Raw genomic sequence first — 10795 nt, 5'->3', positions numbered from 1 at the left:
AACTGAACGTTCAAACGTCTGATAAACACATTGAACAAACCGATTCCGTGAAGATTAACTTCCCTCTTTCAAAACTGGCCTGGTTAGTACTTGGATGGGAGACCGCCTGGGAATACCAGGTGCTGTAAGCTTTTAATACCTGCTTCAGCCAGCAGGGGACGCTGTAACCTCCTGCTATGCACTGCAGTTCTTTTTTTATTTGTCTATCATTGCTTCTACTTTCCTACAAAGTAGCTTACACTGAATTTTGATTGGGGATCATCTATAGCATATATAGGGACTGATTGTAATAATTATGAATTTTCATATAATTAGTAAGTGTTCCTTTGTGATTCCTAATGGAGGATTGTTTTTTTTAATGATTAGTTACAATGGAGAATGTGAGGGGATCAAATATGTATGCCCCACAGGGTTATGATTTCTACATGAAACATTGCAATGGCTGATTTATTCATTTGTCATTCAAGATTACCTCAAAACAAGTAAGTGGTGATAAAAACATAATTTCGAGTTGTCCCTTGTATCTTAATCAATCACTGCTTAGGCTACTATAATAATCCTAAATCTTGTGTGCCTTAATGCAACATTTAAACTTATTTCTGCTGTTCACTGTTCACAAGTTTGCAGGATTGAAAACCTTAATAAATCCACAGTAAAAGTGACGATGCGAAATGGTCAACTTCTGAAAAATCGTCAATTGATTGATAAGTAAGCATCACTTGTTTGCAGGTTTTTTTTAAATTCAATCTTAATAGTAATCATTTATAATAATTCCTGATTTGGTGTAAATGTTTATTATTGATGTGAAAACATTTATAATGATGGTGAATATTTCCAGTTGAATCAAATGTATAATATGGCTACCAGAGTGTTGTGGGGAAGTAAAGAGTAACCTAAGTACAAGTAATTAAAATATGTTAATGCAGTAGTCCTTACGTAAGTAGGCTACATGTACTTTTTGAATGTAAAACTGAACTTTGAAAACAGCCTCCAGAGAGCGTAATATGTATTAATACTCACTGAAAACATTGATGAAAATTGCAACAAAAAAAAAGAGGACAGACTGCCAAATAAAATCATGTTTCATTTTCCACTGGCCTGTTTCTCTCAGTCCTTTCTCCACTAGTGAGGCAACAGCGCCCTCTTCTGGCTAAAGGAGGTATTAAAAGCTTACAGCACCTGGTATTCCCAGGCGGTCTCCCATCCAAGTACTAACCAGGCCCGACCCTGCTTAGCTTCCGAGATCGGACGAGATCGGGCGTGTTCAGGGTGGTATGGCCGTAAGTGAATGAACAGGTTGTTAAAGGGTTATTTATACATACTTAGGTTTAAAGTAACACCTCGCCAAAATTAGAGCAAGTGACTATGACCTAGTTGATTTTATTACTTTTCTACTCAAACGTGTGGGCCTATGGATAGATTTACACTTAATCTTACTAGATTCAGCAATACTTTGACGCTGGGAGTTAACTAAAGACTTGCAGCTTGTTTTTAAGACTTGTTTCACGACTTGCGGGCAAACTGAACGTTCAAACGTCTGATAAACACATTGAACAAACCGATTCCGTGAAGATTAACTTCCCTCTTTCAAAACTGGCCTGGTTAGTACTTGGATGGGAGACCGCCTGGGAATCCCAGGTGCTGTAAGCTTTTAATACCTGCTTCAGCCAGCAGGGGACGCTGTAACCTCCTGCTATGCACTGCAGTTCTTTTTTTATTTGTCTATCATTGCTTCTACTTTCCTACAAAGTAGCTTACACTGAATTTTGATTGGGGATCATCTATAGCATATATAGGGACTGATTGTAATAATTATGAATTTTCATATAATTAGTAAGTGTTCCTTTGTGATTCCTAATGGAGGATTGTTTTTTTAATGATTAGTTACAATGGAGAATGTGAGGGGATCAAATATGTATGCCCCACAGGGTTATGATTTCTACATGAAACATTGCAATGGCTGATTTATTCATTTGTCATTCAAGATTACCTCAAAACAAGTAAGTGGTGATAAAAACATAATTTCGAGTTGTCCCTTGTATCTTAATCAATCACTGCTTAGGCTACTATAATAATCCTAAATCTTGTGTGCCTTAATGCAACATTTAAACTTATTTCTGCTGTTCACTGTTCACAAGTTTGCAGGATTGAAAACCTTAATAAATCCACAGTAAAAGTGACGATGCGAAATGGTCAACTTCTGAAAAATCGTCAATTGATTGATAAGTAAGCATCACTTGTTTGCAGGTTTTTTTTAAATTCAATCTTAATAGTAATCATTTATAATAATTCCTGATTTGGTGTAAATGTTTATTATTGATGTGAAAACATTTATAATGATGGTGAATATTTCCAGTTGAATCAAATGTATAATATGGCTACCAGAGTGTTGTGGGGAAGTAAAGAGTAACCTAAGTACAAGTAATTAAAATATGTTAATGCAGTAGTCCTTACTTAAGTAGGCTACATGTACTTTTTGAATGTAAAACTGAACTTTGAAAACAGCCTCCAGAGAGCGTAATATGTATTAATACTCACTGAAAACATTGATGAAAATTGCAACAACAAAAAAAAAAGAGAGGACAGACTGCCAAATAAAATCATGTTTCATTTTCCACTGGCCTGTTTCTCTCAGTCCTTTCTCCACTAGTGAGGCAACAGCGCCCTCTTCTGGCTAAAGGAGGTATTAAAAGCTTACAGCACCTGGTATTCCCAGGCGGTCTCCCATCCAAGTACTAACCAGGCCCGACCCTGCTTAGCTTCCGAGATCGGATGAGATCGGGCGTGTTCAGGGTGGTATGGCCGTAAGCGAATAAACAGGTTGTTAAAGGGTTATTTATACATACTTAGGTTTAAAGTAACACCTCGCCAAAATTAGAGCAAGTGACTATGACCTAGTTGATTTTATTACTTTTCTACTCAAACGTGTGGGCCTATGGATAGACTTACACTTAATCTTACTAGATTCAGCAATACTTTGACGCTGGGAGTTAACTAAAGACTTGCAGCTTGTTTTTAAGACTTGTTTCACGACTTGCGGGCAAACTGAACGTTCAAACGTCTGATAAACACATTGAACAAACCGATTCCGTGAAGATTAACTTCCCTCTTTCAAAACTGGCCTGGTTAGTACTTGGATGGGAGACCGCCTGGGAATCCCAGGTGCTGTAAGCTTTTAATACCTGCTTCAGCCAGCAGGGGACGCTGTAACCTCCTGCTATGCACTGCAGTTCTTTTTTTATTTGTCTATCATTGCTTCTACTTTCCTACAAAGTAGCTTACACTGAATTTTGATTGGGGATCATCTATAGCATATATAGGGACTGATTGTAATAATTATGAATTTTCATATAATTAGTAAGTGTTCCTTTGTGATTCCTAATGGAGGATTGTTTTTTTTAATGATTAGTTACAATGGAGAATGTGAGGGGATCAAATATGTATGCCCCACAGGGTTATGATTTCTACATGAAACATTGCAATGGCTGATTTATTCATTTGTCATTCAAGATTACCTCAAAACAAGTAAGTGGTGATAAAAACATAATTTCGAGTTGTCCCTTGTATCTTAATCAATCACTGCTTAGGCTACTATAATAATCCTAAATCTTGTGTGCCTTAATGCAACATTTAAACTTATTTCTGCTGTTCACTGTTCACAAGTTTGCAGGATTGAAAACCTTAATAAATCCACAGTAAAAGTGACGATGCGAAATGGTCAACTTCTGAAAAATCGTCAATTGATTGATAAGTAAGCATCACTTGTTTGCAGGTTTTTTTTAAATTCAATCTTAATAGTAATCATTTATAATAATTCCTGATTTGGTGTAAATGTTTATTATTGATGTGAAAACATTTATAATGATGGTGAATATTTCCAGTTGAATCAAATGTATAATATGGCTACCAGAGTGTTGTGGGGAAGTAAAGAGTAACCTAAGTACAAGTAATTAAAATATGTTAATGCAGTAGTCCTTACGTAAGTAGGCTACATGTACTTTTTGAATGTAAAACTGAACTTTGAAAACAGCCTCCAGAGAGCGTAATATGTATTAATACTCACTGAAAACATTGATGAAAATTGCAACAAAAAAAAAGAGGACAGACTGCCAAATAAAATCATGTTTCATTTTCCACTGGCCTGTTTCTCTCAGTCCTTTCTCCACTAGTGAGGCAACAGCGCCCTCTTCTGGCTAAAGGAGGTATTAAAAGCTTACAGCACCTGGTATTCCCAGGCGGTCTCCCATCCAAGTACTAACCAGGCCCAACCCTGCTTAGCTTCCGAGATCGGACGAGATCGGGCGTGTTCAGGGTGGTATGGCCGTAAGCGAATGAACAGGTTGTTAAAGGGTTATTTATACATACTTAGGTTTAAAGTAACACCTCGCCAAAATTAGAGCAAGTGACTATGACCTAGTTGATTTTATTACTTTTCTACTCAAACGTGTGGGCCTATGGATAGACTTACACTTAATCTTACTAGATTCAGCAATACTTTGACGCTGGGAGTTAACTAAAGACTTGCAGCTTGTTTTTAAGACTTGTTTCACGACTTGCGGGCAAACTGAACGTTCAAACGTCTGATAAACACATTGAACAAACCGATTCCGTGAAGATTAACTTCCCTCTTTCAAAACTGGCCTGGTTAGTACTTGGATGGGAGACCGCCTGGGAATCCCAGGTGCTGTAAGCTTTTAATACCTGCTTCAGCCAGCAGGGGACGCTGTAACCTCCTGCTATGCACTGCAGTTCTTTTTTTATTTGTCTATCATTGCTTCTACTTTCCTACAAAGTAGCTTACACTGAATTTTGATTGGGGATCATCTATAGCATATATAGGGACTGATTGTAATAATTATGAATTTTCATATAATTAGTAAGTGTTCCTTTCTGATTCCTAATGGAGGATTGTTTTTTTAATGATTAGTTACAATGGAGAATGTGAGGGGATCAAATATGTATGCCCCACAGGGTTATGATTTCTACATGAAACATTGCAATGGCTGATTTATTCATTTGTCATTCAAGATTACCTCAAAACAAGTAAGTGGTGATAAAAACATAATTTCGAGTTGTCCCTTGTATCTTAATCAATCACTGCTTAGGCTACTATAATAATCCTAAATCTTGTGTGCCTTAATGCAACATTTAAACTTATTTCTGCTGTTCACTGTTCACAAGTTTGCAGGATTGAAAACCTTAATAAATCCACAGTAAAAGTGACGATGCGAAATGGTCAACTTCTGAAAAATCGTCAATTGATTGATAAGTAAGCATCACTTGTTTGCAGGTTTTTTTTAAATTCAATCTTAATAGTAATCATTTATAATAATTCCTGATTTGGTGTAAATGTTTATTATTGATGTGAAAACATTTATAATGATGGTGAATATTTCCAGTTGAATCAAATGTATAATATGGCTACCAGAGTGTTGTGGGGAAGTAAAGAGTAACCTAAGTACAAGTAATTAAAATATGTTAATGCAGTAGTCCTTACGTAAGTAGGCTACATGTACTTTTTGAATGTAAAACTGAACTTTGAAAACAGCCTCCAGAGAGCGTAATATGTATTAATACTCACTGAAAACACTGATGAAAATTGCAACAAAAAAAAAGAGAACAGACTGCCAAATAAAATCATGTTTCATTTTCCACTGGCCTGTTTCTCTCAGTCCTTTCTCCACTAGTGAGGCAACAGCGCCCTCTTCTGGCTAAAGGAGGTATTAAAAGCTTACAGCACCTGGTATTCCCAGGCGGTCTCCCATCCAAGTACTAACCAGGCCCGACCCTGCTTAGCTTCCGAGATCGGACGAGATCGGGCGTGTTCAGGGTGGTATGGCCGTAAGCGAATGAACAGGTTGTTAAAGGGTTATTTATACATACTTAGGTTTAAAGTAACACCTCGCCAAAATTAGAGCAAGTGACTATGACCTAGTTGATTTTATTACTTTTCTACTCAAACGTGTGGGCCTATGGATAGACTTACACTTAATCTTACTAGATTCAGCAATACTTTGACGCTGGGAGTTAACTAAAGACTTGCAGCTTGTTTTTAAGACTTGTTTCACGACTTGCGGGCAAACTGAACGTTCAAACGTCTGATAAACACATTGAACAAACCGATTCCGTGAAGATTAACTTCCCTCTTTCAAAACTGGCCTGGTTAGTACTTGGATGGGAGACCGCCTGGGAATCCCAGGTGCTGTAAGCTTTTAATACCTGCTTCAGCCAGCAGGGGACGCTGTAACCTCCTGCTATGCACTGCAGTTCTTTTTTTATTTGTCTATCATTGCTTCTACTTTCCTACAAAGTAGCTTACACTGAATTTTGATTGGGGATCATCTATAGCATATATAGGGACTGATTGTAATAATTATGAATTTTCATATAATTAGTAAGTGTTCCTTTGTGATTCCTAATGGAGGATTGTTTTTTTAATGATTAGTTACAATGGAGAATGTGAGGGGATCAAATATGTATGCCCCACAGGGTTATGATTTCTACATGAAACATTGCAATGGCTGATTTATTCATTTGTCATTCAAGATTACCTCAAAACAAGTAAGTGGTGATAAAAACATAATTTCGAGTTGTCCCTTGTATCTTAATCAATCACTGCTTAGGCTACTATAATAATCCTAAATCTTGTGTGCCTTAATGCAACATTTAAACTTATTTCTGCTGTTCACTGTTCACAAGTTTGCAGGATTGAAAACCTTAATAAATCCACAGTAAAAGTGACGATGCGAAATGGTCAACTTCTGAAAAATCGTCAATTGATTGATAAGTAAGCATCACTTGTTTGCAGGTTTTTTTTAAATTCAATCTTAATAGTAATCATTTATAATAATTCCTGATTTGGTGTAAATGTTTATTATTGATGTGAAAACATTTATAATGATGGTGAATATTTCCAGTTGAATCAAATGTATAATATGGCTACCAGAGTGTTGTGGGGAAGTAAAGAGTAACCTAAGTACAAGTAATTAAAATATGTTAATGCAGTAGTCCTTACGTAAGTAGGCTACATGTACTTTTTGAATGTAAAACTGAACTTTGAAAACAGCCTCCAGAGAGCGTAATATGTATTAATACTCACTGAAAACACTGATGAAAATTGCAACAAAAAAAAAGAGAACAGACTGCCAAATAAAATCATGTTTCATTTTCCACTGGCCTGTTTCTCTCAGTCCTTTCTCCACTAGTGAGGCAACAGCGCCCTCTTCTGGCTAAAGGAGGTATTAAAAGCTTACAGCACCTGGTATTCCCAGGCGGTCTCCCATCCAAGTACTAACCAGGCCCGACCCTGCTTAGTTTCCGAGATCGGATGAGATCGGGGGTGTTCAGGGTGGTATGGCCGTAAGCGAATGAACAGGTTGTTAAAGGGTTATTTATACATACTTAGGTTTAAAGTAACACCTCGCCAAAATTAGAGCAAGTGACTATGACCTAGTTGATTTTATTACTTTTCTACTCAAACGTGTGGGCCTATGGATAGACTTACACTTAATCTTACTAGATTCAGCAATACTTTGACGCTGGGAGTTAACTAAAGACTTGCAGCTTGTTTTTAAGACTTGTTTCACGACTTGCGGGCAAACTGAACGTTCAAACGTCTGATAAACACATTGAACAAACCGATTCCGTGAAGATTAACTTCCCTCTTTCAAAACTGGCCTGGTTAGTACTTGGATGGGAGACCGCCTGGGAATACCAGGTGCTGTAAGCTTTTAATACCTGCTTCAGCCAGCAGGGCACGCTGTAACCTCCTGCTATGCACTGCAGTTCTTTTTTTATTTGTCTATCATTGCTTCTACTTTCCTACAAAGTAGCTTACACTGAATTTTGATTGGGGATCATCTATAGCATATATAGGGACTGATTGTAATAATTATGAATTTTCATATAATTAGTAAGTGTTCCTTTGTGATTCCTAATGGAGGATTGTTTTTTTAATGATTAGTTACAATGGAGAATGTGAGGGGATCAAATATGTATGCCCCACAGGGTTATGATTTCTACATGAAACATTGCAATGGCTGATTTATTCATTTGTCATTCAAGATTACCTCAAAACAAGTAAGTGGTGATAAAAACATAATTTCGAGTTGTCCCTTGTATCTTAATCAATCACTGCTTAGGCTACTATAATAATCCTAAATCTTGTGTGCCTTAATGCAACATTTAAACTTATTTCTGCTGTTCACTGTTCACAAGTTTGCAGGATTGAAAACCTTAATAAATCCACAGTAAAAGTGACGATGCAAAATGGTCAACTTCTGAAAAATCGTCAATTGATTGATAAGTAAGCATCACTTGTTTGCAGGTTTTTTTTAAATTCAATCTTAATAGTAATCATTTATAATAATTCCTGATTTGGTGTAAATGTTTATTATTGATGTGAAAACATTTATAATGATGGTGAATATTTCCAGTTGAATCAAATGTATAATATGGCTACCAGAGTGTTGTGGGGAAGTAAAGAGTAACCTAAGTACAAGTAATTAAAATATGTTAATGCAGTAGTCCTTACGTAAGTAGGCTACATGTACTTTTTGAATGTAAAACTGAACTTTGAAAACAGCCTCCAGAGAGCGTAATATGTATTAATACTCACTGAAAACATTGATGAAAATTGCAACAAAAAAAAAGAGGACAGACTGCCAAATAAAATCATGTTTCATTTTCCACTGGCCTGTTTCTCTCAGTCCTTTCTCCACTAGTGAGGCAACAGCGCCCTCTTCTGGCTAAAGGAGGTATTAAAAGCTTACAGCACCTGGTATTCCCAGGCGGTCTCCCATCCAAGTACTAACCAGGCCCGACCCTGCTTAGCTTCCGAGATCGGACGAGATCGGGCGTGTTCAGGGTGGTATGGCCGTAAGCGAATGAACAGGTTGTTAAAGGGTTATTTATACATACTTAGGTTTAAAGTAACACCTCGCCAAAATTAGAGCAAGTGACTATGACCTAGTTGATTTTATTACTTTTCTACTCAAACGTGTGGGCCTATGGATAGACTTACACTTAATCTTACTAGATTCAGCAATACTTTGACGCTGGGAGTTAACTAAAGACTTGCAGCTTGTTTTTAAGACTTGTTTCACGACTTGCGGGCAAACTGAACGTTCAAACGTCTGATAAACACATTGAACAAACCGATTCCGTGAAGATTAACTTCCCTCTTTCAAAACTGGCCTGGTTAGTACTTGGATGGGAGACCGCCTGGGAATACCAGGTGCTGTAAGCTTTTAATACCTGCTTCAGCCAGCAGGGCACGCTGTAACCTCCTGCTATGCACTGCAGTTCTTTTTTTATTTGTCTATCATTGCTTCTACTTTCCTACAAAGTAGCTTACACTGAATTTTGATTGGGGATCATCTATAGCATATATAGGGACTGATTGTAATAATTATGAATTTTCATATAATTAGTAAGTGTTCCTTTGTGATTCCTAATGGAGGATTGTTTTTTTAATGATTAGTTACAATGGAGAATGTGAGGGGATCAAATATGTATGCCCCACAGGGTTATGATTTCTACATGAAACATTGCAATGGCTGATTTATTCATTTGTCATTCAAGATTACCTCAAAACAAGTAAGTGGTGATAAAAACATAATTTCGAGTTGTCCCTTGTATCTTAATCAATCACTGCTTAGGCTACTATAATAATCCTAAATCTTGTGTGCCTTAATGCAACATTTAAACTTATTTCTGCTGTTCACTGTTCACAAGTTTGCAGGATTGAAAACCTTAATAAATCCACAGTAAAAGTGACGATGCGAAATGGTCAACTTCTGAAAAATCGTCAATTGATTGATAAGTAAGCATCACTTGTTTGCAGGTTTTTTTTAAATTCAATCTTAATAGTAATCATTTATAATAATTCCTGATTTGGTGTAAATGTTTATTATTGATGTGAAAACATTTATAATGATGGTGAATATTTCCAGTTGAATCAAATGTATAATATGGCTACCAGAGTGTTGTGGGGAAGTAAAGAGTAACCTAAGTACAAGTAATTAAAATATGTTAATGCAGTAGTCCTTACGTAAGTAGGCTACATGTACTTTTTGAATGTAAAACTGAACTTTGAAAACAGCCTCCAGAGAGCGTAATATGTATTAATACTCACTGAAAACATTGATGAAAATTGCAACAAAAAAAAAGAGGACAGACTGCCAAATAAAATCATGTTTCATTTTCCACTGGCCTGTTTCTCTCAGTCCTTTCTCCACTAGTGAGGCAACAGCGCCCTCTTCTGGCTAAAGGAGGTATTAAAAGCTTACAGCACCTGGTATTCCCAGGCGGTCTCTCATCCAAGTACTAACCAGGCCCGACCCTGCTTAGCTTCCGAGATCGGACGAGATCGGGCGTGTTCAGGGTGGTATGGCCGTAAGCGAATGAACAGGTTGTTAAAGGGTTATTTATACATACTTAGGTTTAAAGTAACACCTCGCCAAAATTAGAGCAAGTGACTATGACCTAGTTGATTTTATTACTTTTCTACTCAAACGTGTGGGCCTATGGATAGACTTACACTTAATCTTACTAGATTCAGCAATACTTTGACGCTGGGAGTTAACTAAAGACTTGCAGCTTGTTTTTAAGACTTGTTTCACGACTTGCGGGCAAACTGAACGTTCAAACGTCTGATAAACACATTGAACAAACCGATTCCGTGAAGATTAACTTCCCTCTTTCAAAACTGGCCTGGTTAGTACTTGGATGGGAGACCGCCTGGGAATACCAGGTGCTGTAAGCTTTTAATACCTGCTTCAGCCAGCAGGGCACG

The 10795-nt window shown here is 37.1% G+C and overlaps 7 non-coding genes across 7 annotated transcripts; all 7 read right to left on the bottom strand.

Moving 5' to 3' along the window:
- Positions 1 to 1167: 1167 nt before the first annotated feature.
- On the bottom strand, positions 1168 to 1286 carry LOC136181485 (5S ribosomal RNA). Its single transcript, XR_010667832.1, has one exon. It is a non-coding gene; the product is annotated as a 5S ribosomal RNA (ribosomal RNA).
- A 1405-nt stretch (positions 1287 to 2691) lies between these two features.
- On the bottom strand, positions 2692 to 2810 carry LOC136181882 (5S ribosomal RNA). Its single transcript, XR_010668198.1, has one exon. It is a non-coding gene; the product is annotated as a 5S ribosomal RNA (ribosomal RNA).
- A 1400-nt stretch (positions 2811 to 4210) lies between these two features.
- Positions 4211 to 4329, bottom strand: LOC136182070 (5S ribosomal RNA). Its single transcript, XR_010668388.1, has one exon. It is a non-coding gene; the product is annotated as a 5S ribosomal RNA (ribosomal RNA).
- A 1399-nt stretch (positions 4330 to 5728) lies between these two features.
- On the bottom strand, positions 5729 to 5847 carry LOC136182074 (5S ribosomal RNA). Its single transcript, XR_010668392.1, has one exon. It is a non-coding gene; the product is annotated as a 5S ribosomal RNA (ribosomal RNA).
- Positions 5848 to 7246: 1399 nt separating this feature from the next.
- LOC136181668 (5S ribosomal RNA) lies at positions 7247 to 7365 on the bottom strand. Its single transcript, XR_010668015.1, has one exon. It is a non-coding gene; the product is annotated as a 5S ribosomal RNA (ribosomal RNA).
- Positions 7366 to 8764: 1399 nt separating this feature from the next.
- LOC136182073 (5S ribosomal RNA) lies at positions 8765 to 8883 on the bottom strand. Its single transcript, XR_010668391.1, has one exon. It is a non-coding gene; the product is annotated as a 5S ribosomal RNA (ribosomal RNA).
- A 1399-nt stretch (positions 8884 to 10282) lies between these two features.
- Positions 10283 to 10401, bottom strand: LOC136181683 (5S ribosomal RNA). Its single transcript, XR_010668030.1, has one exon. It is a non-coding gene; the product is annotated as a 5S ribosomal RNA (ribosomal RNA).
- Positions 10402 to 10795: the final 394 nt, after the last annotated feature.

This window comes from Labrus bergylta, chromosome 13, assembly GCF_963930695.1.
Source record: "Labrus bergylta chromosome 13, fLabBer1.1, whole genome shotgun sequence".
Classification (NCBI taxonomy): domain Eukaryota; kingdom Metazoa; phylum Chordata; class Actinopteri; order Labriformes; family Labridae; genus Labrus; species Labrus bergylta.
Note: the sequence above shows the minus strand (reverse complement) of the source record. Positions and strands in the feature narration are given on the sequence as shown.